Raw genomic sequence first — 25,133 nt, 5'->3', positions numbered from 1 at the left:
TCTGTTAATGTTGGCCCCGACTGTTATGATGAGTCACCGAAGGAGGAAAAAACAAAATACCAGCTAAGTCCAGAAAAACCAGAGAAGTTGGCAGCTATCGGATTGCAGACCCCTGAACCTATCCACAACAACTAGCAGTAGCCATGGGGGGTTCCTACGGTGCCCTAGACCCCTCGATCACAGCCGGAGAACTATATAGCCTAAAGACAGAAAGGGGAAAAACTAAACTGCCCCAGAGCAGACCCCAAAGCAATAGGCAGCCCCCAACATATAATGACGGTGAAGCAAGATGAAAACACTAACACAGATAGAAAGATAGGTTGAGCAAATGATGGGGCCCAAGCTAACTACATAGGACAGGATAGGAAAGCTGCTGTCTGCCATCTGCAAAAACCCTATCAAAATGAGCCAACCGACTGATAGGAAAAACAGGCCCTGAAGTCGCTAGGCTTCAAAAGACTATATCAGCACTCAGGTATATTCTGAAGACAGAGCAAAATAACAACAGATCAGAGACAAAAATGGAACTCAGCTCACCCCCGGCCGTGGACGGCAGAACTCCCAAAAAACAAGGCAAAACAAAAACAAAACTGAAGAGTACAAAGCAGAGCAGAAAAACTTAGCTTTGAGATGCAGGAATCAGACTGGTCTCCAAGAATCCAGCAGGAAAATCACCAGCCAGGAAGAAGGGCGTCGGCAGCCTTATATCCAGTCCTCAATTCCAGCCACCCAGTCATCATCTAGCTGCCCAGGTGTTTGGTAATCAGTCTCACTACCTTCCTTCACTAGAGGAGGGAGTTCATCAGACCTCAATGATGAAGGGAAAAATGAACTCACAACAGTACCTCCCCCTTGAGGAGGGGTCACCGAACCCTCATCCATGCCACCAGGTCGATCCGGGTGAGCCCGATGAAAGGCATGCACCATCTTTCGGCATGAATATCAGAGGGAGAGACCCAGGAATTATCCTCCTGACCATAACCCTTCCACTTAACCAAATACTGGAGTCTCCGTCTAGCCAGACGGGAATCCAGTATCTTCTCTACCTCATATTCCATGTTACCTTCAACCAATATAGGGTCAGGAGGTGCCACCACAGGAACTACTGGTTCAACAAACCTCTTCAACAAGGACTTATGAAACACATTATGAATTTTAAATGTGACAGGAAGAGCCAACCGAAAAGAGACCGGATTAATAGTCTCCAAAATCTTGTAAGGTCCAATAAATCTAGGCTTAAACTTAGGAGAAGCCACCTTCATAGCGATATTTTTTGATGACAACCAAACCATATCACCCACCTTAAACTGGGGACCAACAGTCCTACGCCGGTTGGAAAACTGCTGGGCCTTTTCCTGGGAGAGAGACAACTTATCCACTACTTGGTCCCAGATCTGGTGTATTCTCTCCACCACAGTGTCAACACCTGGGCAGGCAGAAGGCTCCACCTGCCCTGAAGAAAATCGAGGGTGAAAACCAAAGTTACAAAAAAAAGGTGACATCAAAGTGGCAGAACTAGCTCTATTATTTAAAGCAAATTTGGCCAAGGGCAAAAATGAAACCCAATCATCCTGATCAGCAGAAATAAAACATCTCAAATACGACTCCAAAGTCTGGTTTGTTCTCTCCGTCTGCCCATTGGTCTGAGGGTGAAACGCAGAGGAGAAGGACAACTGAATTCCCAGCTTGGAACAGAAAGTCCTCCAAAATCTAGACACAAACTGAACTCCTCTGTCAGATACAATGTTCTCAGGAATCCCGTGCAAGCGAACCACCTGTTGCAAAAACAAGGGCACCAACTCAGAGGAAGATGGCAACTTAGGGAGTGGTACAAGATGGACCATCTTAGAGAATCTATCACAAATCACCCAAACAACAGTCATTCTCTGAGAGACAGGCATATCAGAGATAAAATCCATTGAAATATGGGTCCATGGCCTCCTGGGCACCGGCAAAGGCATCAACAAGCCACTAGAGCGAGAACAAGGTTTAGACCGGGAGCAAGTCCCACAGGACTGCACAAAATTACTGACATCACGAGACAAGGCGGGCCACCAAAAAGATCGACTCACCAGATCTCTAGTACCAAAAATACCTGGATGACCAGCCAATGCAGAGCAATGAACTTCAGACATCACTCTCTTCCTCCACTGGTCAGGAACATACAACTTTCCACTGGGACAACGCTCAGGTTTGTCCTCCTGAAACTCTTCCAGAGCACGTCTCAAATCGGGCGAGATGGCAGAAAGAACTACCCCTTCACCTAAGATGGTAGCAGGCTTAGTCACAACAGGAGAATCAGCAAGGAAACTCCTAGAGAGGGCGTCAGCCTTGACATTCTTAGTGCCCGGAAGAAAAGAGACCACAAAATCAAAACGTGTGAAAAACAAGGCCCACCTAGCCTGTCTAGGATTCAAGCGCTTGGCCGACTCTGGGTAAATCAAATTCTTGTGGTCAGTAAGGACCACGACTTGGTGTTTGGCTCCCTCCAACCAATGTCTCCACTCCTCAAATGCCCATTTCATGGCCAACAGTTCCCGATTCCCCACATCATAGTTACGTTCGGATGGGGAGAACTTTCGGGAAAAGAAAGCACAAGGATTCATTTTAGATGTCACAGGATCTTTTTGGGACAACACCGCTCCTGCACCAATCTCAGAAGCGTCCACCTCCACCTGAAACGGGAGTGAGACATCAAGTTGCCGCAAAACCGGAGCAGAAGTGAATCTTCGCTTCAGCTACTGAAAGGAAGAAACAGCCTCCGGAGACCAATTCAGCACATCAGCACCCTTCCTAGTCAAATCCGTCAATGGCTTGGCAATACCAGAAAAATTAGCTATAAAGTTCCGATAAAAATTAGCAAAACCCAAAAACTTCTGGAGGGCCTTCAAAGAAGTGGGCTGAACCCAATCATAAATGGCCTGTACCTTGGCCGGGTCCATTTCAATAGCTGACAGAGACAAAATAAATCCCAAAAATGAAATCCTCTGTACCCCAAAAAGGCATTTCGATCCCTTGACATACAGGGAATTCTCCCTCAAAATCCGGAACACAGTCCGAACATGTTCCACATGAGAGTCCCAATTCTTGGAGAAGATCAAAATATCATCCAGATAGATAATCAAAAATTTATCCACAAAGTCTCGGAATATATCGTTCATGAAGCACTGGAAGACAGAAGGGGCATTAGTGAGCCCAAAAGGCATCACCAGGTACTCAAAATGTCCCTCCGGAGTATAAAACGCCGTCTTCCATTCATCCCCATGTTTAATGCGAATAAGATTATACGCCCCCCCGAGGTCAAGCTTGGTAAACCAGCAAGCACCTTTAACTCTGGAGAATAGATCAGAAATCAGGGGTAACGGATACTGATATTTAACAGTAATTTTGTTGAGGGCACGATAGTCAATACAAGGCCTTAATGAACCATCCTTTTTAGCCACGAAAAAAAACCCAGCACCTAAGGGTGAAGAGGATGGTCTAATATGATCCCTCTCCAATGCCTCCTTAATATAGGATCGCATAGCCTCGTGCTCGGGTACACATAAATTGAAAAGCCGACCCTTGGGGAATTTACACCCCGGATTCAGTTCAATAGCACAGTCATAACTCCTATGAGGAGGCAAAGGCGCAGACTCATTCTCACTAAATACATCATAAAAGTCAGCCAAATAGTCAAGAACATCATGTAACTGGGGAGAGGTGGAGAAAACAGGAGCATCACTAAGGGCACACCGACAACCCCAACTCACCACAGACAAAGATTTCCAATCCAGAACTGGATTATGGATTTGCAACCAGGGAAACCCCAGAACAATGGTATCATGTAAATTATGCAACACCAAAAATCTGCAATTTTCTTGATGGTCTGGGGCGACCCGCATTACCACCTGGGTCCAAAACTGAGGTTTATTCTTCGCCAAAGGAGTAGCATCAATACCCCTCAAAGGGATAGGCGTCCGCAGAGGTGTCATAGGAAATCCACAACGTTTAGCAAAATCCAAGTCCATCAGGTTCAGAGCTGCTCCTGAATCCACAAAAGCCTTGGCGGAAAATGTGGACAGGGAGCAGATCAGAGTAATTGCCAGAAGAAACTTAGGTTGAACACCACCCACAGAAAACGTGTGTGCACAATGTTTCTCTTGTTTAGGGCAGACAGAAATAATATGCGAGGCATCTCCACAAAAAAAACACAGCTTATTACGCCTTCTGAACTCCTGACGTTGCGCCCAGACAAAACTCTATCACATTGCATAAGTTCAGACATTTGTTCAACAGGTGGTAACATCTCTCGTGTAGTTTTGCGTTCACGTAAACGCCGATCCACCTGAATGGCTAATGACATAGAATCGTCAAGACCAGAGGGAACAGGAAATCCCATCATAGTATCTTTTACAGTTTCTGACAAACCCTTCCGAAAGAGGGCTGCCAAGGCACCATCATTCCAGGTAGTAAGGACCGCCCACTTTTGGAATTTTTGACAGTACAACTCTGCCGAATCCCGACCTGGCTTAATGCCAACAGGGTCTTTTCAGCCTGATCAATAGCATTAGGTTCATCAAACAACAACCCCAAGGCTTGAAAAAATGCGTTCACATTATTCAGAATAGGATCATCAGGTTTCAAAGAAAACGCCCAATCCTGGGGATCGCCGCGCAGCAAGAGATGACAATTTTAACCTGCTGCGCGGAGTTCCCCGACGAGTTAGGCTTCAAGGCAAAAAATAATTTACAATTATTCTTGAAATTCAAGAATTTAGACCGATCCCCCAAAAATACATCAGGAGTAGGAATCTTTGGTTCAGCAGCATGTGAATGAGCAAGATAGGCGGAAATTCCCCGCACTTCAGCAGCGAGCTGCTCCACACGATCAGACAATTGCTTCATCTCCATTGAGAGAAAAATTCCCCCTACGGCCTCAGAGATATAGAGGAAAAAATATGCACACAAAAAAAAAAAAATTCTGACACTTTTTTTTTTATTTTTTATTTTTTTATTTTTTTTTACAATTCTCTCCTGCTACCCTAGGATCTGCGGTATGGCTGGTGATTCTGTTATGATGAGTCACCGAAGGAAGAAAAAACAAAATACCAGCTAAGTCCAGAAAAACCAGAGAAGTTGGCAGCTATCGGATCGCAGACCCTTGAACCTATCCACAACAACTAGCAGTAGCCATGGGGGGTTCCTACGGTGCCCTAGACCCCTTGATCACAGCCGGAGAACTATATAGCCTAAAGACAGAAAGGGGAAAAACTAAACTGCCCCAGAGCAGACCCCAAAGCAATAGGCAGCCCCCAACATATAATGACGGTGAAGCAAGATGAAAACACTAACACAGATAGAAAGATAGGTTGAGCAAATGATGGGGCCCAAGCTAACTACATAGGACAGGATAGGAAAGCTGCTGTCTGCCATCTGCAAAAACCCTATCAAAATGAGCCAACCGACTGATAGGAAAAACAGGCCCTGAAGTCGCTAGGCTTCAAAAGACTATATCAGCACTCAGGTATATTCTGAAGACAGAGCAAAATAACAACAGATCAGAGACAAAAATGGAACTCAGCTCACCCCCGGCCGTGGACGGCAGAACTCCCAAAAAACAAGGCAAAACAAAAACAAAACTGAAGAGTACAAAGCAGAGCAGAAAAACTTAGCTTTGTGATGCAGGAATCAGACTGGTCTCCAAGAATCCAGCAGGAAAATCACCAGCCAGGAAGAAGGGCGTCGGCAGCCTTATATCCAGTCCTCAATTCCAGCCACCCAGTCATCATCTAGCTGCCCAGGTGTTTGGTAATCAGTCTCACTACCTTCCTTCACTAGAGGAGGGAGTTCATCAGACCTCAATGGTGAAGGGAAAAATGAACTCACAACACCCGACCCTGATAGCTCATGCATGGCCCATGGTGGACTGCTTCTGTGCCATTTGCAAATTTCTACTGTGGGGCAATTGATGCCACTTTGCATGATGTCTGCCCCTAACGTTATCTGTTTGGGAAGTTTTTTGTCACCCCTTAAGATGTTGTGTATACGTTTGGCTTGGCCTCTTATTTGAACTTAATGGGGTTCGGGTATGTTCGTCGAACTGTTTGGCGAACATGTTCGGCGAACGTCTCAATGTTTAGTGAATGAAACCAAACCTTAAAAGTTTCACTCATCTCTATTGATTACTGCCACACCTGTACTCAATCAAGAAATCACTTAAATAGGACCTGCGTTGCAATGTCAAGTAGACCAAAAGTTCCTCAAAAGCTAGACATCATTTTGCGGTCCGAAGAAATTCTGGAACAAATGAGAAACAAAGTAATTGAGATCTATCAATCTGGAAAAGGTTATAAAGCCATTTCTAAATCTTTGGGTCTCCAGCAACCCATAGTGAGAGCCAAGAGCACAGCAATGACTCATCCAAGAGGTCACAAATGACCCCACAACAGCATCCAAAGAACTGCAGGCCTCACTTGACTCAGTTAAAGTCAGTGTTTATGACTCCACCATAGTAAAGAGACAGGCAAAAATGGTCTGCATGAGTTCCAAGGCAAAAATCACTGCTGCGCAATAAGAACATAAAGGATAATATATTGCCAGAAAACATCTTGATCATTCCCAAGACTTTTGGAAGAATACTCTTTTGACTGATGAGACAAAAATTGAAGTTCTTGGAAGGTTTATGTCCCATTATATCTGGCATAGAAGTAACACACCATTTCAGAAAAGAACCAGCATGCCAACAGCAAAATATGGTGGTGGTAGTGCGATGGTCTGGGGCTGTTTTCGACTTCAGGATCTGGAAGACTTGCTGTGGTAAATGGAACAATGAATTCTGCTGTCTACCAAAAAATCCTGAAGGAGAATGTCTGGCCAGCTGTTCGTAACCTCAAGCGGAAGCGCACATGGGTTATGCAGCAGTAAAATGATCCAAAACACACCAGCAAGTCCACCTCTGAATGGCTTAAGAAAGAAAAATTAAGACTTTGGAGCAGCCTAGGCAAAGTCGTTACCTTAATCTGATTGAGATACTGTGGCATGATTTTAAAAAGGCAAATAATGCTCGGAAACCCTCCAATGTGTCTCAATTACAACAATTCTGCAAGGATGATTGGGCCAAAAATTCCTCCAAAGTGTTGTAAAAGACTCACTGCCAGTTATCGCAAATGCTTGATTGCAGTTGTTGCTGCTAAGGGTGGCCCAACCAGTTATTAGGTTTAGGATGCATTCACTTTTTTACACAGGGCCCTGTAAGTTTGAATTTCTTTTTCTTTTAATAATAAAGACCTTCATTTAAAAACTGCATTTTGTATTTACTTGTGTTTTCTTTTTCTAATATATATATATATATATATATATATATATATATATATATATATATACAGTTGTGGCCAAAAGTATTGACACCCCTGCAATTCTGTCAGATAATACTCAGTTTCTTCCTGAAAATGATTGCAAACACAAATTCTTTGGTATTATTAGCTTCATTTAATTTGTCTTAAATGAAAAAACACAAAAAGAATTGTCCTAAAGCCAAATTGGATATAATTCCACGCCAAACATAAAAAAGAGGGTGGACAAAAGTATTGGCACTGTTCGAGAAATCATGTGATGCTTCTTCATGTGTTATTCATCTGAAATTGTATGTACCTAATTTTAAAACTTTCTAATGATCAATTTATTTTCTATTTCTCCTAATATGTAAGCCATAGAAATATATTATTATTATTATTAATATTATTAATAATAATAATAAAAATAATTGTTATTTATATAGCACCAATATATTAAGCAGCACTTTACAATTAAGCAGTGACATCTGCAGACAATAAATTCAATACAAGGTAAGACAGTTACATTAGGAGTGAGGGCCCTGCTGGTACAGCCATTGTAATAAATAAGGGTTGTCATATAAAGCTGCATGATCCGGTTATCAGCCAGTATGTCTCAGTGCAGTTATTGTGTGCATGGAGGGTGTGGAAACAGATGAACAGGAGGGAGCAGATTCTGTATAATATTTAAAAGGGAACAGGGGAGAGTTAAGTTAGTGAGGTTAGTAAGCTGAGGTGATAGGCTTGTTTAAAGAGATGTTTTTAAAGCACTCTTAAAAAGATGGAGGCTAGGTATCAGCCAGATCATCTGGTGTACTGCATTCCAGAGAACTGGAGCAGCATGGGAGAAGTCTTGAATAAGGAGGTGCCTGTTCATATTTTGGAAGATGTTAATCTTCGATCAGTTTAAGAATGGAGGGCAAGTGTAGGGTGATAGAAAGATGAGGGAGGAAATAAAGAGTGGTGTAGAACTGTGGAGAGCTTTTTGGTTGAGAGAATTGAGTTTATAGTGAATAGGCAAACAGTGTAATGACTGGCACAAGGTGGAGGAATCAGTGAAGTGGCTGGGCATAAATATGAACTTGGATGCCACATTCAGGATGGATTGGAGAGGAGAAAGTTTGGTTGGAGGAAGAATCATCAATAGAGAGTTGCAGTAGTCAAGATGAGAATGAACAATAGTGACATTAATAGTTTTAGCAGTTTCAAAGTTGAGAAAAGGTTGTATTCTGGAGATGTTGTCAAGATGCAGGTGACACGGGCGATTGGATATAGGGAACAAAGGAAAGTTCTGTGTCAAATATAACCCCAAGACAGTGGGCTTGCTGCTTGGGAGCTATGGTTGAACCTTCCAAGGTAATTGCAATGTCAGGTAGAGTTAGGTTAGTGGATGGAGGAAACACAAGAAGTTATGTTTTGAAGAGATTCAGCTTCAGACAGAGGGAGGACATGATGTTAGAGACAGCGGGCAAACAATTCTTGGTATTTTGTATGAGGGTGGAGGTAATGTCAGGGGAAGAAGTGTATAATTGGGTGTCTTCAGCATAGAGATGATACTGGAACCCAAATTTACTGATTGCATGTCCATAAGGAACGTTATATAGAGAGAAGAGGAGGGCACCTAGGACTGAGACTTGAGAAAGCACAATATTAAGTGGACAAGGAGAGAAGCAAGAGCTGGAAAAAGATACAGTGAAGGAGCTGTCAGAGAGGTAGGAGGAGAACAATAATAGCATGGTGTTCTTGAGCGCAATAGAATGGAGAACTGAATTAGGGTGTAATTAGTTTTTCTCATGACTGTATATGGCTGGTGAGTGAAACTGCCATGCCACAACCAAATAAATTTATATCTGCAACACCCATAGCCAGTGACACACCTCATCATACTTTCAACTGTTTTGTCATCCTGGTTGCCAATACAGTTGTAAACAATGATAAGAGAGGGAGCCCTCAGCTGACATTCCCTCTCCCATCATAACCTCTCTGCGTCTGAGTTCTGTTACATCTCAGCGTAGAGTGCACAATGACGTCATATTATACTGTATGGAGCAATATACAGCATTCATTGTATGATATAAATGACTTGTCGACATGATTCTCCTGGTCATTATCATTGTAGCATTGCAAACTTGAATATATTTTATTTCTTTAACCAGTTAAAAAAATTTAGAAATTAAAAAAAAATTGTTTGCGTGTGTTACCATTTTCATAGATCAGTAACATTTTCATTTTTTTCGGTTGATGGATCTGTGCAAAGGCTTGTATCTTGCATGGTGAGCTGATTTTTTATTATACAAGGAGTATACAATTTTTGACAATTATATATTGCATTTACTGCAGAGTTGCTATAACCAAAAAAAAAAAATCACAATTCTGCATTTTAACTATTTTATACATATTTATGAATTTCTTTATTTTAAATAAATGAAGGGGTGATATGATTTTCATTTTTTTAATTTTAAAAAACTTTTTTGTTGCTTTTTTTGTACACCTGTTTGGGGACTTGAACCTGCTATCATCTGATTGCTTATGGTATATACTTCAGCACAAAAGTGTAGCAATCTAATATATAAAGCTCAAGTGTGTGTATGCATGTATGTGTGTATGTCCGGGACTGGCATCCGCACCGTCACAGCTACAGCCACAAAATTTGGCACAGTCACACATCTGGACCCCGAGAGTGTCCTAGGCTATGTTGTGAGGTGAAATTTTAACCCCGCGTGTTCCAATTCACCAAACAATTTTACCCCTATCTACATAATGGGGAAAAAGTGCGTGTATCAAGCCCCGCCCCTCATTATGATGTCATAATGGTTGCCATGGCGATGCTGATGTCATCATAGGTTGCAAGCCCTGCTGCTCATTATGATGTCATAATGGTTGACTATGGGATGGAGGATGTGTGATGGGTATATGGGCACTGGACTATGGGATGGAGGATATGTATGACGGGTATATGGGCACGGGACTATGGGATGGAGGATGTGTGATGGGTATATGGGCACTGGACTATGGGATGGAGGATGTGTGATGGGTATATGGGCACTGGACTATGGGATGGAGAATATGTATGACGGGTATATGGGCATGGGACTATGGGATGGAGGATGTATGATGGGTATATGGGCATGGGACTATGAGATGAAGGATGTGTGATGGGTATATGGGCACTCGACTATGGGATGGCAAATATGTATGATGGGTATATGGGCATGGGACTATGGGATGGAGGATGTGTGATGGGTATATGGGCATGGGACTATGGGATGGAGGATGTGTGATGGGTATATGGGCACTCGACTATGGGATGGAGGATATGTATGATGGGTATATGGGCATGGGACTATGGGATGGAGAATATGTATGATGGGTATATGGGCATGGGACTATGGGATGGAGGATATGTATGATGGGTATATGGGCACGAGACTATGGGATGGAGGATAATTATGATTTGCTATAACTAACCATAGTTAGTTACTATTCCCGGGCAGCGCCAGGCTTTTCAGCTAGTATGTAATAAAAATCAGAGTCTCCTGTGAGCGCCAGCCTCAGGTTGGCCTTCACAAAGAAACTGTTATGAAAGTTATGGGTGTCATTCAGCAGGCCTCAGGCTGCCATTGCAACCCATCTGTATCCTACGATCATGTCCTGTGGAGACTGATAGGAGCATGAAATGGTGCACCCTCTGGTTTACAAACTTTAAATGCCACTGTCAGAGATTCAGAAAAAAGGGGGAAGATCCAGCTCAAGGAATAAAAATCATAGATTTTATTTTCAAATTGATAAAATCATTAGTACAAAAGGACAGCTATGTACAGATAGGTATACCCTGTGAAGGGAATTACCTTGGACTGAATTGCAGAGCACCTGGACGCGTTTCGAACGTGAGGTTCTAAAACTCAGGCTGACTTTAAATGCCACTGGCAGAGATTGACAGCGGTATTTTGATGGTTAACTGTAGTGGGCATAGCTTGTTTTTGCTCGCTGCTGTTAGGGCATGTGCACAGTGAGTCTTTTTGCTGAGTTGTTGGAGTGAAATATCCAAGTTTTTGATGAGTTTTCGAGTTGCATTTGTAGAATTTAAACTCAAGTCTTGCTCTAAAAACTCAAAAAGGCAGCTTCATGATAGTTCTGTAACACAGCCATGAGCTGTTAGGAAATATGCAGACTAAGATCCTGAGACTGCATCAAAGACAGTGAGCCAACATATGATGTAATAATAGGGGTTCATAAAATCTTATTTTAATGAAAGTTTTGGCTACGCTGTTATGCTTCAAATCTGTATCTCGTAAGTCTGCTATGTTATTATTAATAAAAGTTCAGACTAAACAAATGTCTTCCCTATTTGCTGCTAACTAGCTTTTTATTTCGAAGACCACATAGAATACAATCAGCTCATAGCTTTCTGTTTATAGATGTAACTAGACTTGTCCCACAATACATGTGAAAATGTGTAAGTAAGGTGGCATGCTTTATAAAGGTGATAAAATCTGTCAGCTTACTCGTGGTATTCTGCAAATCTCCCAGTGGAAAATATGCTGAAAAGGATTCTAACGTATAATTAGGGACAAGAGCGTTTGAAGTATATTATTGTGCATTTGGTTACTGGAGTTAAAACAACACAGGACGGGACATCTAATGAAATAATTATTTTTCCATGCATTTTTGTCTTTGCATCTTTCTCTGTACAGTTGTTAAATCATATACAGAACCCTTTCAGCCTTACTCATAAACAAAGTTCTCCAGATGCCGAGTCCTGGCCTCAAATTCGTTTTCTGGGTAAAAACAGGATGTATTAATAAAAACCTAATGATATGCTCATTGCCCAGCATTCACAAACCTCCCGAATAAGACACTGACCCTTTTGTTATGCAACGCAGGCCTACCACCTGGCATGAAAAGGGTTAATGCGGGGTTTACATTGGCTTACTTCTGAGGTTGTTGCCTTTTTATTATAGGAAATAGTGTGGCGCATTCCTTTGAAGCAACTCAATATAAGTTCTATGTGTACCTTTCTTACTGGAACATGTAAATGCGGAGGGTTATGTAGTGGAGGACACTCCCATTTCATTCCTTTACATTTGATGTTAGCCGCCCTAGGAATGTAAACTTGTATTTGGAGCAAACCCTCAGGTTAAGGATTACGGTAAACCACTCTAAGGAATTCCAGCATGGCCACCAAAATTTACACAGCGGTAAGGTCTATGAATAGTAAGTTTGTGCAGACTATGAATATGGATAAAATACATCACTCACAGCTGGATTATGGCACGCAATATGAAAACACATAGTTGTGCAAAAGATATTTAAGAATAAACAAGTAGATACCATTGGTGAATTCAGAAATGCAAAATACTTTCCAGAAAGGAATAAACAGATCTCATCTCCACAAGGGTTGAATCAGGTTGTTCTCTCCATTACTGTGCAGATCACCAACAGTTACAAGCAATTTTTTTTGCCGTGCTGGTCCGAGCGAGTGGTTATGATGAATACAGTGGAGGATGGGGAGATTATAGAAATTATTCTAAAAAACCCACATCTCATGGGATATGCAATCTGAGATCCCAATTGTGCTTGATCAAGGCTACTCTTATGGGTGAAACACTACAGCTCTGGCTTTGCAAACAAAAACACTCCCATAGTTTTGTAGGAACGTTCTTCAGATGATAGACTGGAAGTTTAGCGAGATTAGAAGTAGTAAAGAAACAGAAATGGCCTTTAACCATACTGTTGCGAAGTACAACAATGCTATCGTGTGTATGAATTCTGCTTAACTTATTTAAAAGCCAAATTGCGTTTCCAGTAACCCAGGTATCACTCCAGCAATGTTCACAAAGATGTGGCCTATCACAAGCTTTTTCCAAAATTTCTACCATTAAAATCTAAATAATATCAATATTTGGTGTGTCACAATTGCATCCCAGCCTTCAATACAGCTGCGCAGAACCTTCCTTGATGCCATGAGGCAAGAGGATGCAAAAGGACTGAAGAATCCATCTAGAGCAGTGAGGATCAGAAGATGCGGTGAGAACCAGATAGGTAGCGGTGAGGGGCCGAAGACGGGAGTGGTAAGGTGAGTATAATAATTTTTTTTAATTCTTTAATCTTTGGAGGGCCTAATATGGGTCAGAAAAATGTCACCCAATGGCCACCATTTTGCTGAATCCACATGGAAGTAAATTACAAAAAATGTGCAATTTGATGAACACGGATTTTTATAAAATTCGAGTAAAATTCAATTTCACTCAAACTTATTTGCTTATTTCTTTTGAAGTATAACAAACAACACCCAAACTGTAGTGCCAAATGCAAGTCTCACAGAATAAAGCCTGTAAGTAGCATAAAGAGATTCTAATGTTAAAATATAACTTTTACTAAAAGCATTTAAAAATAGGGATATTCCCACAATGATAACCTGAAACTAGTGATGAGTAATGCTTGCTACTTGCCCAAATATCGCTGTACTCGCACTACTCCATGAGCGCCGACCGGTGTCATAGGTAGGGGTCGCTGTGTAGTCTCCCCAGGATATGAACGGAGGTGTATGAAGGCCATAAGTGCGCATGGCAGTCACGAGCGTAGCTGTGACTGCAATGCAGACTGATAATAAAAGTGTTAGTTTTGGACATGTTAGTATCCAAGACAGAGGGAAAACCTTCTCTGGATGTTGTGTTTGAAACAGATTGCAGTATGATAGTGTTGCAGTCTGTTCCATTCTGGATCCAGGTTTTCCATGTGGCTGAAAGCAATGCATTTCTGTGATAAAAGCCCTGCAGGAAAGGGTTAGTGAGATCTGAGAAGGTCTGAGTGAGTGCTTAGTGAGTCTCAGGTGAGTCAGGGTCAGAGTGAGGCCTAGCAACCCGCAGTGTACACTGACATGCAAGTCGTCCACGGTGACTGGTCTTGGATGTGGACAGTCCTGGAGGTAGATGTCATGTACCCGAAAGAAGACTGGTGTGTGTAACGATTGCAAAAATGGTGGATATGGTGCCCGGCTGCGATCTGGAGGATATCCTGGACTGTGAACGGCTGTGTGAGTAAAGAGAACTAGTCATAGGAGGTCTAGTGTGTGTAATGCTGTGTGAATAGAGTCTTGGATACGGCGCACAGACACCCACGGGAACTAGTCAGAGGAAGACTGGCATGTTTAGCATCTATAAAATGAACGTTGCAGTATAATATATATTTTGCAAATGGTGAAATGGATACTAGTTATATGCACTGAAGATGTATGCACTGAAGTTATATGCACTTGTGTGGATTGGACTTTTAATGCTGTGAGGAAACACATTAAAGAGACTTTTGTGTTTGAATTTGGTGGGTCACTGCCTCTTCACTGCGTACAGTGCTACCGCTGCCTTACAGGGTTTATAAGTTAATGTGGGTATACCATCACAGAATCCACAAATCCAGCTAAACCAACAGTCCTTCTAAGGACTAATTATGGGGTATATAGATTGCAGTGCTAGGTAGGCAGGGGAGGGTATGTGGCTATATGTGTGGTGCCCCTTAGGCTTCAGTCGCCACAGAGGTACTGCACCTCCTTCTGAGGTGTGGTGCCCCACCATCCAGGTAAGGTGGGAACTCCTGACCATGCTCCAACACTCGCATCCCACACAACCTGGTAGTTCAGCAAAGCCACATTGTGGCTCCTTGCTTAGAGAGAAGCAGAGCACCTTTGGTGATTCCTTGCTTGGAACACGAAACATGCTGGGAGGCGGGTGGAGTTTAGAATACATAAAGAGCAGGAAGGTTTAGGTAGTAAGTCAGTCAGTGAGTGAGAGAGGGAGAGTCACTCGGAGAGGAGTGAGGATCCCTGGAAGAGGGATGGAGGAAGGAGTGCTGCAGCTGCCTCAGTGATCTGAGCCAGCTGGCACAGGAAAGGAAAGAAGGAGAAAGACATTGGACTGAAACCTGACCTTCTATGAGAGAGAGGGATTAGTACGGAACGAAGGAGTAAAAGGGAACAGAGAGGATGTGAGTTAGAGGAGAACCCTGCCTAGAAGTTCTAAGCGCAAGGCCGAGGCCCGGTCCCCGAGGTTGTATGGATACTGAAGGTCCTGCAGCAGACACCGGTGGAGTAGTGGGCTGTAAATGCACTACTCCCATCTAAGACTTGGGGGCACAACAGCAACTTGGATAGTGAGCCGGGACTCAGGAGTAAGGAGTCCTGTTATGAATGAGTCACCGGAGGAGGAAAAAACAAAAACACAAGCTAAGTCCAGAAAACCGGAGAGGTTGGTAGCTAGCGGATTGCAGACCCCTGATCCTATTCACCACAACTAACAGTAGCCGTGGGGGGTTCCTACGGTGCCCTAGACCCCTCGTCACAGCCGGAGAGCTAAATAAGCCTTAAGAAAGAAAGGGGAAATCTAAACTGCCCCAGAGCAGACCCCAAAACAATAGACAGCCCCCAACATGTATTGTCAGTGAAAAACAGATGAAAACACAAACACAGACGGAAAGACAGGCTGAGCAAATTATGGAGCCCAACTAACTAGATAGGAAAGGACAGAAAACATGCTGGCTGCAATCACGCAAAAAACCCTGCCAAAAATAATGTCCAACACGTCTGATAGAAAAGGTCCTGAAGTCACAAGACTTCAAAATCACTATATCAGCACTCAGGTATATTCTGAAGGCAGAGCAAAGAGATCAACTGATCAGAGACAAAAATGGAGTTCAGCCCATCCCAACCAGGGCAGGCTGAACACAAACACTAAGTAAACAGACAAAATCTCATGGAAAAATAGCAGAGCAAAAACTTAGCTTTTAGTCGACAGGAGCTAAACTGGATGCCAGAGCTCAGAGCAGAAAGGATCACCAGCAACCCTGCAGGGCGTCGGCTGCCTTATATCCACTCAGAAATTCCGGATGTCCAATCACACTCCACCTGTTCAGATGACAGGTTCTTCCCATCCAGATCAATTTCACTACCTCCTTTCACCAGCAGAGGGAGTTCATCAGACATCAGAGGTGAAGGAGAAAATGAACTCATAACAGAGTTCCCGAAGCAGGCTACAGCTGTCTGCCGTACAAGTAGAGTTCTTGGGAACATCCAGTGTAACTCAGCACTAGGAGTACTTCACACTTAAAGGCGCTATAGAGGAGACGTTCAGAAAGGTACATGTTGGTGGAGTGTTGGAAGGGAGCATCCTATCTTGCCTGGAGGTTGACTGAGCCCAGGACCCGGAGGACACAGCACGGAGGCAGGCATCTGTGTGAACTGCATACTGTGAGTAAAGCTTTGGAACTACATCTCCTGGTGTCCTCCACTTATTACCGCACCACTACACCCCGCACTACTACCTCTGGGCACCGGCCTCTACACCGCCTGTGCCTCTCCTCCATTGCTACATCTACACTGCTCTGGGACTACAGCTCCACCTGTTGGGAACTTCACCATCTTGGCTGCAACCCACCACCAGTCCCAGAGGATGTGCATGCAGCGCCGGCCTAACACCTCACTCGCCGAGCACCACAGATGGCGTCACGAACTATTCATAAACTTTATTTCATTGTTCATACATCCCCTTTTTGCCATAGAGCCCCAGGGCCACGGACCGGGTCACAGCCTCCGTGACAACTCCCATTGAGATCAACGGGCCCGGTACCGAGTACCCCGCTAGGCCCTGGTGGGGCGCTCCATATGCATAACAGTGCAAGGCATGCAGACACTGTACGTGGGTATATAGATATCATTGCATACATCAAGAGGGTCCATTCCATAACTGTCTGCTGCTGCCTATTACATGTTTTGACCGTGTATACCAAGCCCCAGGTATCAGTGGCTAGGAATATTTTTTTTTTTCATCTTAATCCCGATTATTTTATTCCAAAGCAATCCAGAACCCCTTTTTTTTTTCTCCATTTGCTTATTGACATTGCAGACTACAGCCAGATCCTTTTCACAGTATAGTGTGAAAATCCAGCAATTTTAAGCGGGTTTGGCCATCCCAGGCATCACATCTGAGTGCACAGAAAAATCTGCCATTTTTTGTGGTACTGTAGAATTATTTTGGAGTGTCTTATACAAATTTTTAGTGAAAATAACTTGGCACTCAACTTAAGATGTAGGTGCATACCAAAAAACAACTTACATATCAAAATAAGGAAGTGGTTGCACTCAATTGCATTAAGGCATATCAAATATGAAATATATGAAATACAAATAGCATAATGGCTTTTGGAATTTAGAAAAAACATATGAGATACTTAGCACAGATTACCTTGACGTTGGTGAATGGGCTCACATCTTTTGCCCAAATTTTGTGCTAAGTATCTCATATGTTTTTTCTAAATTCCAAAAGCCATTATGCTATTCGTATTTCATATATTTCATATTTGATATGCCTTAATGCAATTGAGTGCAACCATTTCCTTATTTTGATATGTTTTTTGGTATAAACCTATTCAGACTAGGATGTGCCATCAGTTTTTTCTGTCATTTGTATGTTAGCTTTCTGACTGAGCACTCCGCCCTTCATCAAGCTGTGATTTTAATAACATCCAATCACTTTTTGGTTCCTATCCTCCTATAAATATAGGCTTTATCTTGTTATTAGCCAGTAGTTCACATTAGGCAGTTAGAATAGGGACCCGTTCAATGAGATCACCTTGTCGCTGGTGAATGGGCTCACATCTTTTGGCCAAATTTTGTGCTAAGTATCTCATATGTTTTTTCTAAATTCCAAAAGCCATTATGCTATTCGTATTTCATATATTTCATATTTGATATGCCTTAATGCCATTGAGTGCAACCATTTCCTTATTTTGATAGCCTATTTATTGACACAATTTTGCTGGCCAAAAAACATAAATAAATACAGGGCAGATATTTGAAAGTGGGCTATCTCCATCATCTATCTGTGGGTTGCAAATTGTGGCATTTCAGGCCTACATTCACTTTTTGCTGTGTCTTACCCTAGCTCTATAGACTATTTGGGGGTAAAATATAAAAAAATAAAGGCCACATATTGAACAGTGTGGTATCTCTGTCAGACGCCTGATCTATCTGTGGGCTATACATTGTGGCATTTCAGGCCTACATTCACCTTTTTTGGCTGTGTCTTACTCTAGTTCTATAGACTATTTTGGGGTAAAAAAATAAAAAAAATACAGGCCACATATTGAGCAGTGTGGTATCTCCATCAGACGCCTGATCTATCTGTGGGCTACAAATTGTGGCATTTCAGGCATCCATTCCACTGAATTTGCTGTGTCCTACCCTAGTTATTGACACTAGTTTGATAACAAAAAATATTTTTTTTCCTATAGTCCAGATATTTAAAAGTGTGTTTTTCCGGCACACAGATCACATAGAAGTTCGCTCCCAATTCAGCAATTTGTAGTGAACATGGAAAATATTGTAGTCCATTTAAAATGGGCAAGGCGCGTGGCAAGGGACAGGGAAGTAGATGTGATAGTGATGGTGCATGCAGAGGCCGAGACCGTGGGCAAGCTGAAATTCTGCCACAACAAACACCGAAATCCTCCGGCATGAAATTCCTGTCCGAATTCATAGGGGACAGCAGAACAGCACTTTTGAAACTAGAGCAGTGTCAAAAGGTTATTGGTTGGATAGCGGAAAATGCTTCCAGTCAGTTTTCCACCACCACCACCACCCTGTATTCCACACTGTCAAGTCTGAGTAGCCATGATCCTGGACCACATATTCCTCATCCTGATCCTCCTTCCTCCTGCCATGTCGAGTGACTGGAAACAACTGATCTCACACTTGGACACTCAGAAGAGCTGTTCACTTTTCCATTTATAGATTCAGGCCTCTCACCCGGTACACTTGAAGCAGGGCAAGATGAGATCGCATGTAGCGATGCACAAATGTTTGAGCAGCCACGTTCACACGAAGTCGACGGTGGGAACGTGTCACAGCAGGTGGACGATGATGAGACACAATTGCCAGAAAGTCAGGAGGAGGACCAGGGTATGGATATGGAAGCTGAGGTGGTGGTTGATATAGTAACTGACCTAACTTGGCAGGAGGACATGCAGAGCGAGGACAGCAGCACACAGGGGGAGGGAGGCGTAGCACCCCAACAGGCAGGAAGAAGCAGTGAGGTGTTCGCAGACAGAAGGCGGACAACCATTCCTTGTAACACCAACACGATGAAAGTTGGCAGTACAACTGTTAGATCTTCCCGAGTCTGGCTGTTTTTTAAAGACTCTGACGATAACCCCCAATAGGCCACTTGCACCACCTGCCATGCCCGCATCAGCAGGGGAAGCAAAACTGCCAGCCTGACCACCAACAGCATGATCAGGCACATGGCAGCAAAGCACCCGATATTGTGGGCTGAACACCAGGCTCCAGGAACAGTGTCTGTGGGTGAAAACACTGCTTCTTCCACTGTTGTGCGTGCCAGCCAATCCCCTGTCCACGTTTGCATGTGAAGATGCCTCCTGCCCTGCACCTGTCATTACCCACACTTAACTACCACCATCATCAAGCACATTCACATCATTGTCCCAGCAAAGCGTTCAGTTTTCCATACCACAGTCATTGGAACGCAAGCGTAAATATGCAGCCGATGCCCCACAGGCCACAGTACTAAATTCACACATTTCTCATCTGCTTGCACTCGAAATGTTGCCTTTTAGGCTCGTGGATATAGAAGCTTTCCACAACTTGATGGTGGCGGCCGTCCCAAGCCGCCACTTTTTCTCCAGGTGTGCTGTCCCAGCATTACGAAAGAACGTGTCCCACAACATTACCTGTGCCCTGAACAATGCTGTTAGGCCTGTTTCACACTTGCTTTTTTTTACAGCGCGTTTTTCCCGCAAAAAAACGCATTGAAAAACGCATACAGAAGCATACAACTGCTGCGTTTTTTTCAAGCATTTTTATGAGCATGCATGAAAAAAACGCAGCGTTTTTATGCGTTTGTATGCGTTTTTAGTGCGTTTTTACCGCGTTTGCGTTTTTTTCCAACATTAGGTGGCCCCTCACACTAACCCAAACCATGACTTTACTAACCCTAACCCTGACCCTAACCCTAACCCTAACCCTAACCCTGACCCTAACCCTAACCCTAACCCTTAACCAAACCATACTTAACTCTGACCCTAACCCTTAACCAAACCATACTTAACCCTAACCCAAACCCTAACTAACCTTAACCCTAACCCTAACCCTGACCCTAACCCTAACCCTAACCCTAACCCTTAACCAAACCATACTTAACCCTAACCCAAACCCTAACTAACCTTAACCCTAACCCTAACCCTGACCCTAACCCTTAACCAAACCATACTTAACCCTAACCCTAACCCTGACCCTAACCCTAACCCTAACCCTGACCCTAACCCTTAACCAAACCATACTTAACCCTAACCCTGACCCTAACCCTGACCCTAACACTAACCCTGACCCTAACCCTAACCCTAACCCTAACCCTAACCCTTAACCAAACCATACTTAACATTAACCCTGACCCTAACCCTGACCCTAACCCTAACCCAAACCCTAACCCTGACCCTAACCCTTAACCAAACCATACTTAACCCTAACCCTAACCCTGACCCTAACCCTAACCCTAACCCTGACCCTAACCCTTAACCAAACCATACTTAACCCTAACCCTGACCCTAACCCTAACCCTAACCCTAACCCTGACCCTAACAATAACCCTAAACCCCCTTAACTAACCCTAACTCTAACCCAAACCCCTAAATTCCATGGTTAACAAAAAAAATGCATGTGCAAAAAAACGCATACATAAGCATGCCAATGCGCACATATGCGCACCCATAGACTTATATTGGGTGTCTTGCTGTAAAAAAACGCATTGCGCGCGCATGCGTTTTTTTGAGGCAAATCGGACGCACAAAAAATGCAACAAGTTGCATTTTGTGCGCCCGAGCGCATACCGCAAAAAAACGCATGCTCGGTAAAACGCGTACAAACGCATGTGTATGCGCACATAAGAGCATTCCCTTGCAAAGTATAGGAAAAAAAAACGCATGCGCTATTTAGCGCTAAATTACCGCGAAAAAAAACGCAAATGTGAAACCAGCCTTACTGGGAAAGTCCACCTAACCACGGACACGTGGACAAGAAGAAGAAATTTTTGAACCCCTCTCCATAATCTTTGAAAATTCTTGGAGAACAGGAGAAGTCCCAGAAGACTGGAGAAGAGCAAATGTTGTTCCTATCTTCAAAAAGGGGAAGAAGGTGGACGAAGGCAACTATAGGACGGTGAGTCTGACTTCTATACCAGGAAAGATCTTTGACCAAATTATTAAACAACATGTATGTCAGTACCTGGATAAGAATGAAGTGATTAAACAGAGTCAGCATGGGTTTGTAACTAATAAGTCATGTCAGACTAACTTAATTTCCTTCTATGACGGAATCACTGATTGGGTTGATCAAGGAAATGCTGTAGATATAGTATATCTTGACTTCAGCAAAGCATTTGACAAAGTATCTCATACAATCCTTATTGAAAAAATGACTAAGTATGGAATGGACAAGGCAACTGTTAGGTGGATTCATAACTGGCTTAGTGATCGGACCCAAAGAGTGGTTGTAAATGGCTGCACATCCAGCTGAAAGAATGTCTCAAGTGGGGTACAGGTCTTTGTCATGGGCCCTGTATTGTTGAACATCTTTATCAACGATTTAGATGAAGGAATTGAGGGTAAACTGATGAAATTTGCTGATGACACAAAGCTAGGAGGGATAGCTAATACTAGAGAAGAGAGAGAGAGGATTCATAAAGATATAAATAAACTGGAGCAGTGGGCAGCAACTAACAGAATGGTTTTTAACAGGGAAAAATGCAAAGTACTACATCTGGGCAATAAAAATGAAAAAAGCATATACAGAATGGGAGGAATAGGCCTAAGCAACAGCACATGTGAAAAAAAACTTGGGTATACTAATAGATCACAGACTGAATGTGAGTCAACAGTGTGATGCAGCAGCAAAAAAGGCAAATGCAATTCTAGGATGTATTAACAGAAGCATACAGTCTAGATCACGTGAAGTCATTATTTCCCTCTACTCCTCTTTGGTCAGACCTCATCTGGAATATTGTGTCCAGTTTTGGGCACCACATTTTAAAAAAGACATCAACAAACTGGAGCAAGTTCAGAAAAGAGCAACCAGAATGGTGACCGGTCTGCAAACCCTGTCGTATGAGGAAAGGTTGCAGGATTTGGTATTGTTTAGTTTGCAAAAGAGAAGACTGAGAGGAGACTTAATAGCTGTCTACAATATCTAAAGGGCTGTCACATTGTAAAAGGATCAAATTTATTCTCATTTGCACAAGGAAAGAATAGAAGCAATGGGATGAAACGGAATGGGAGGAGACACAGATTAGATATGAGAAAAAACTTTTTGACAGTTAGAGTGATCAATGAGTGGAACAAGCTGCCACGAGAAGTGGTGAGTTCTCCTTCAATGGAAGTCTTCAAACAGAGGCTGGACAGACATCTGACTGGGATGATTTAGCGAATCCTGCTTTGAGCAGGGGGTTGGACCAGATGGCCCAGGAGGTCCCTTCCAACTCTACGATTCTATGATTCTAAGTGCTTGTGGGCAAGGATGCTACATCTCGCTGATGGCACACTGGGTTAACATAGTGGAAGCCAGGACCCAGAGGGATCTTGGGATGGAAATAGTAGAAGCCAGGACCCAGAGGGATCTTGGGATGGAAAACGTCCTTCCAACACCAAGGATTGCGGGCCATACGTCAATCAGGGTGGCCCCCACAGTCTACAGCTCCAGCACCTCCTCCTCTTCAGCCTCCATCTCCAAAGTAATTGCAACAGTGACAAGCTGGAAGCACTGCAGCATTGCCTCAGCCAAGCGTCAACAGGCTGTACAGAAGCTAATATGCTTGGGTGACAAACCGCACAATGCTGAAGAGTTGAGGATAGCTCTGAAAGAGCGGGCAGATGTGTGGCTGACACCGCTGAACCTACAGCCAGGCATGGTTGTGTGTGACAATGGCCAGAACCTAGTGGTGGCTCTGAGACAAGACAAGCTCATACAATTACCATGCCTGGTCTATGTGCTTAACCTCATTGTTCAACGGTTTCTCAAATGCTACCCGGAGCTGCCGAATCTGCTTGTCAAAGTTCATCTCCTGTGTGCCCATTTTAGAAAGTCAGCTCCAGATTCCGTCGCCCTTGGTTCAGCAGCACTTGCAGATTCTGGCTCACTGACTGGTGTGTGATGTCCCCTATGCATTGGAAATCAAAACTGCACATGTTGGAAAGGATTTGTGAGCAGAAGAGGGCAGTTGTTGACTACCAGCATCAACAAGGCACGTCGGTATTCAGTTCAGACTCCACACATAACACCTCAGGAGTGGAAATGGGTGTCAGACATATGTACCATCCTACCAAACTTTGAGGAGTCCACCAAGATGGTGAGCGGCGATGATGCCATAACTAGCATCACCATCCCGATTCTCTGTCTTCTGAAACACTCTCTGCTCACAATCAAAGAGGTGGCATTGCAGGCTCAGCACGATGAGATGGAGCAAGGAAGCATACATGGTGATTACACACAGCCCAGCCACATGTCATCCCAACGTGGATTGGTTGATAATAAGGAAGAGGAGGAGGAAGAACAGGAGCTACTTTCATGAGCTATAGACGGTACAACAAGCATAACTGTCATACCATCTGTTCAGCGTGGATGGCCTGAGGACAGGGAGGAGGAGGAGGAAGACAGCATGTCAGTCGTCCTCTGGGTGGGGACACTGAAGTCTTGCCTGTTAAAAGTCTGCCCTGCATGGCTGACTTTATGCTCTGCTGCCTTTCCCGTGATCCTCATATTGTCAACATTTTGGCTGACAGTCATTATTGGTTGGTGACACTTCTAAACTCACGCTACAAGGAGAGCTTTTAATCTCTTCTTCCAGAGGCAGACAGGTGTACTAAAATTTTACAGTACTATAAGGCCCTTGTTGCGGAATTATTAAAAAAATTCCCATCTGAAAACGCTGGCGGCAGAGGTCACAGTTTGTTGGACAACCAAAGAGTACAGGCGAGAGAGACACAACTCCAATGCAACAGAGGCATGGGGACACTGGCAAAGTTCTGGGAGAGTTTTCTCAGACCCACCCATCGCAGTGGCCCTGAGGCGCAGGGTACTCTCACAAGGAGTGCAAAGTTTTGGAAGATGGTGAGAGAGTACCTTGCTGACCGTACCAACATCCTAAAGGGATTCCTCTGTGCCTTTTAATTTTTAGGTCTCAAAGCTGGATACGTGGCATGAACTGGCTCTCTATGCATAGGAGATCCAGTCCTGTAGTGTTTTGTCAGAGCGGGTTTTTAGTGCCACTGGTTTAATTATAACTGATAAGCACATCCGCCTGTCAACTGAAAATGCTGACAGGCTGACTCGTATAAAAATGAACAAGGGCTGGAATGGGCCAGACTTCTGTACACCACTGCATGATAACAGTGAAACCTAACCTCAAATCCAGAGTCTTTTTTTGGGAGGCATATTCCCATGCACCTCTTCACACTTACACTTGGGTATATGCTTCCCGATTTTGGCTATTTACTGTTATCTTCCTTCTTCTGCTCCTCATCGTCCACCACAACTAGATCACCATGATGACCGTGATCCGTGATGCAACAGCCACTAGAAATTTTTGCAAGGGTGTTTATGATGCCTGGTCCAAAAATTTTTACAATCTATGTTGAGGTGTTCCCCCTCCATGGGAAAATGTTTTTCAGCCTATACACTTAGTGTATGGGCATTACAAGTATAAGAGACCCGCCCCTTTAAACTGGGAAAACATTTTTCGGAGGCCATCCTCCACGTCTCTTCCGACAC

This window comes from Dendrobates tinctorius, unplaced genomic scaffold, assembly GCF_039654945.1.
Source record: "Dendrobates tinctorius isolate UK_male_01 unplaced genomic scaffold, ASM3965494v1 ptg000046l, whole genome shotgun sequence".
In the NCBI taxonomy this organism is placed as follows: Eukaryota; Metazoa; Chordata; class Amphibia; order Anura; family Dendrobatidae; genus Dendrobates; species Dendrobates tinctorius.
The sequence above is the reverse complement of the archived record's forward strand: the minus strand, read 5'-3'. Positions refer to the sequence as shown.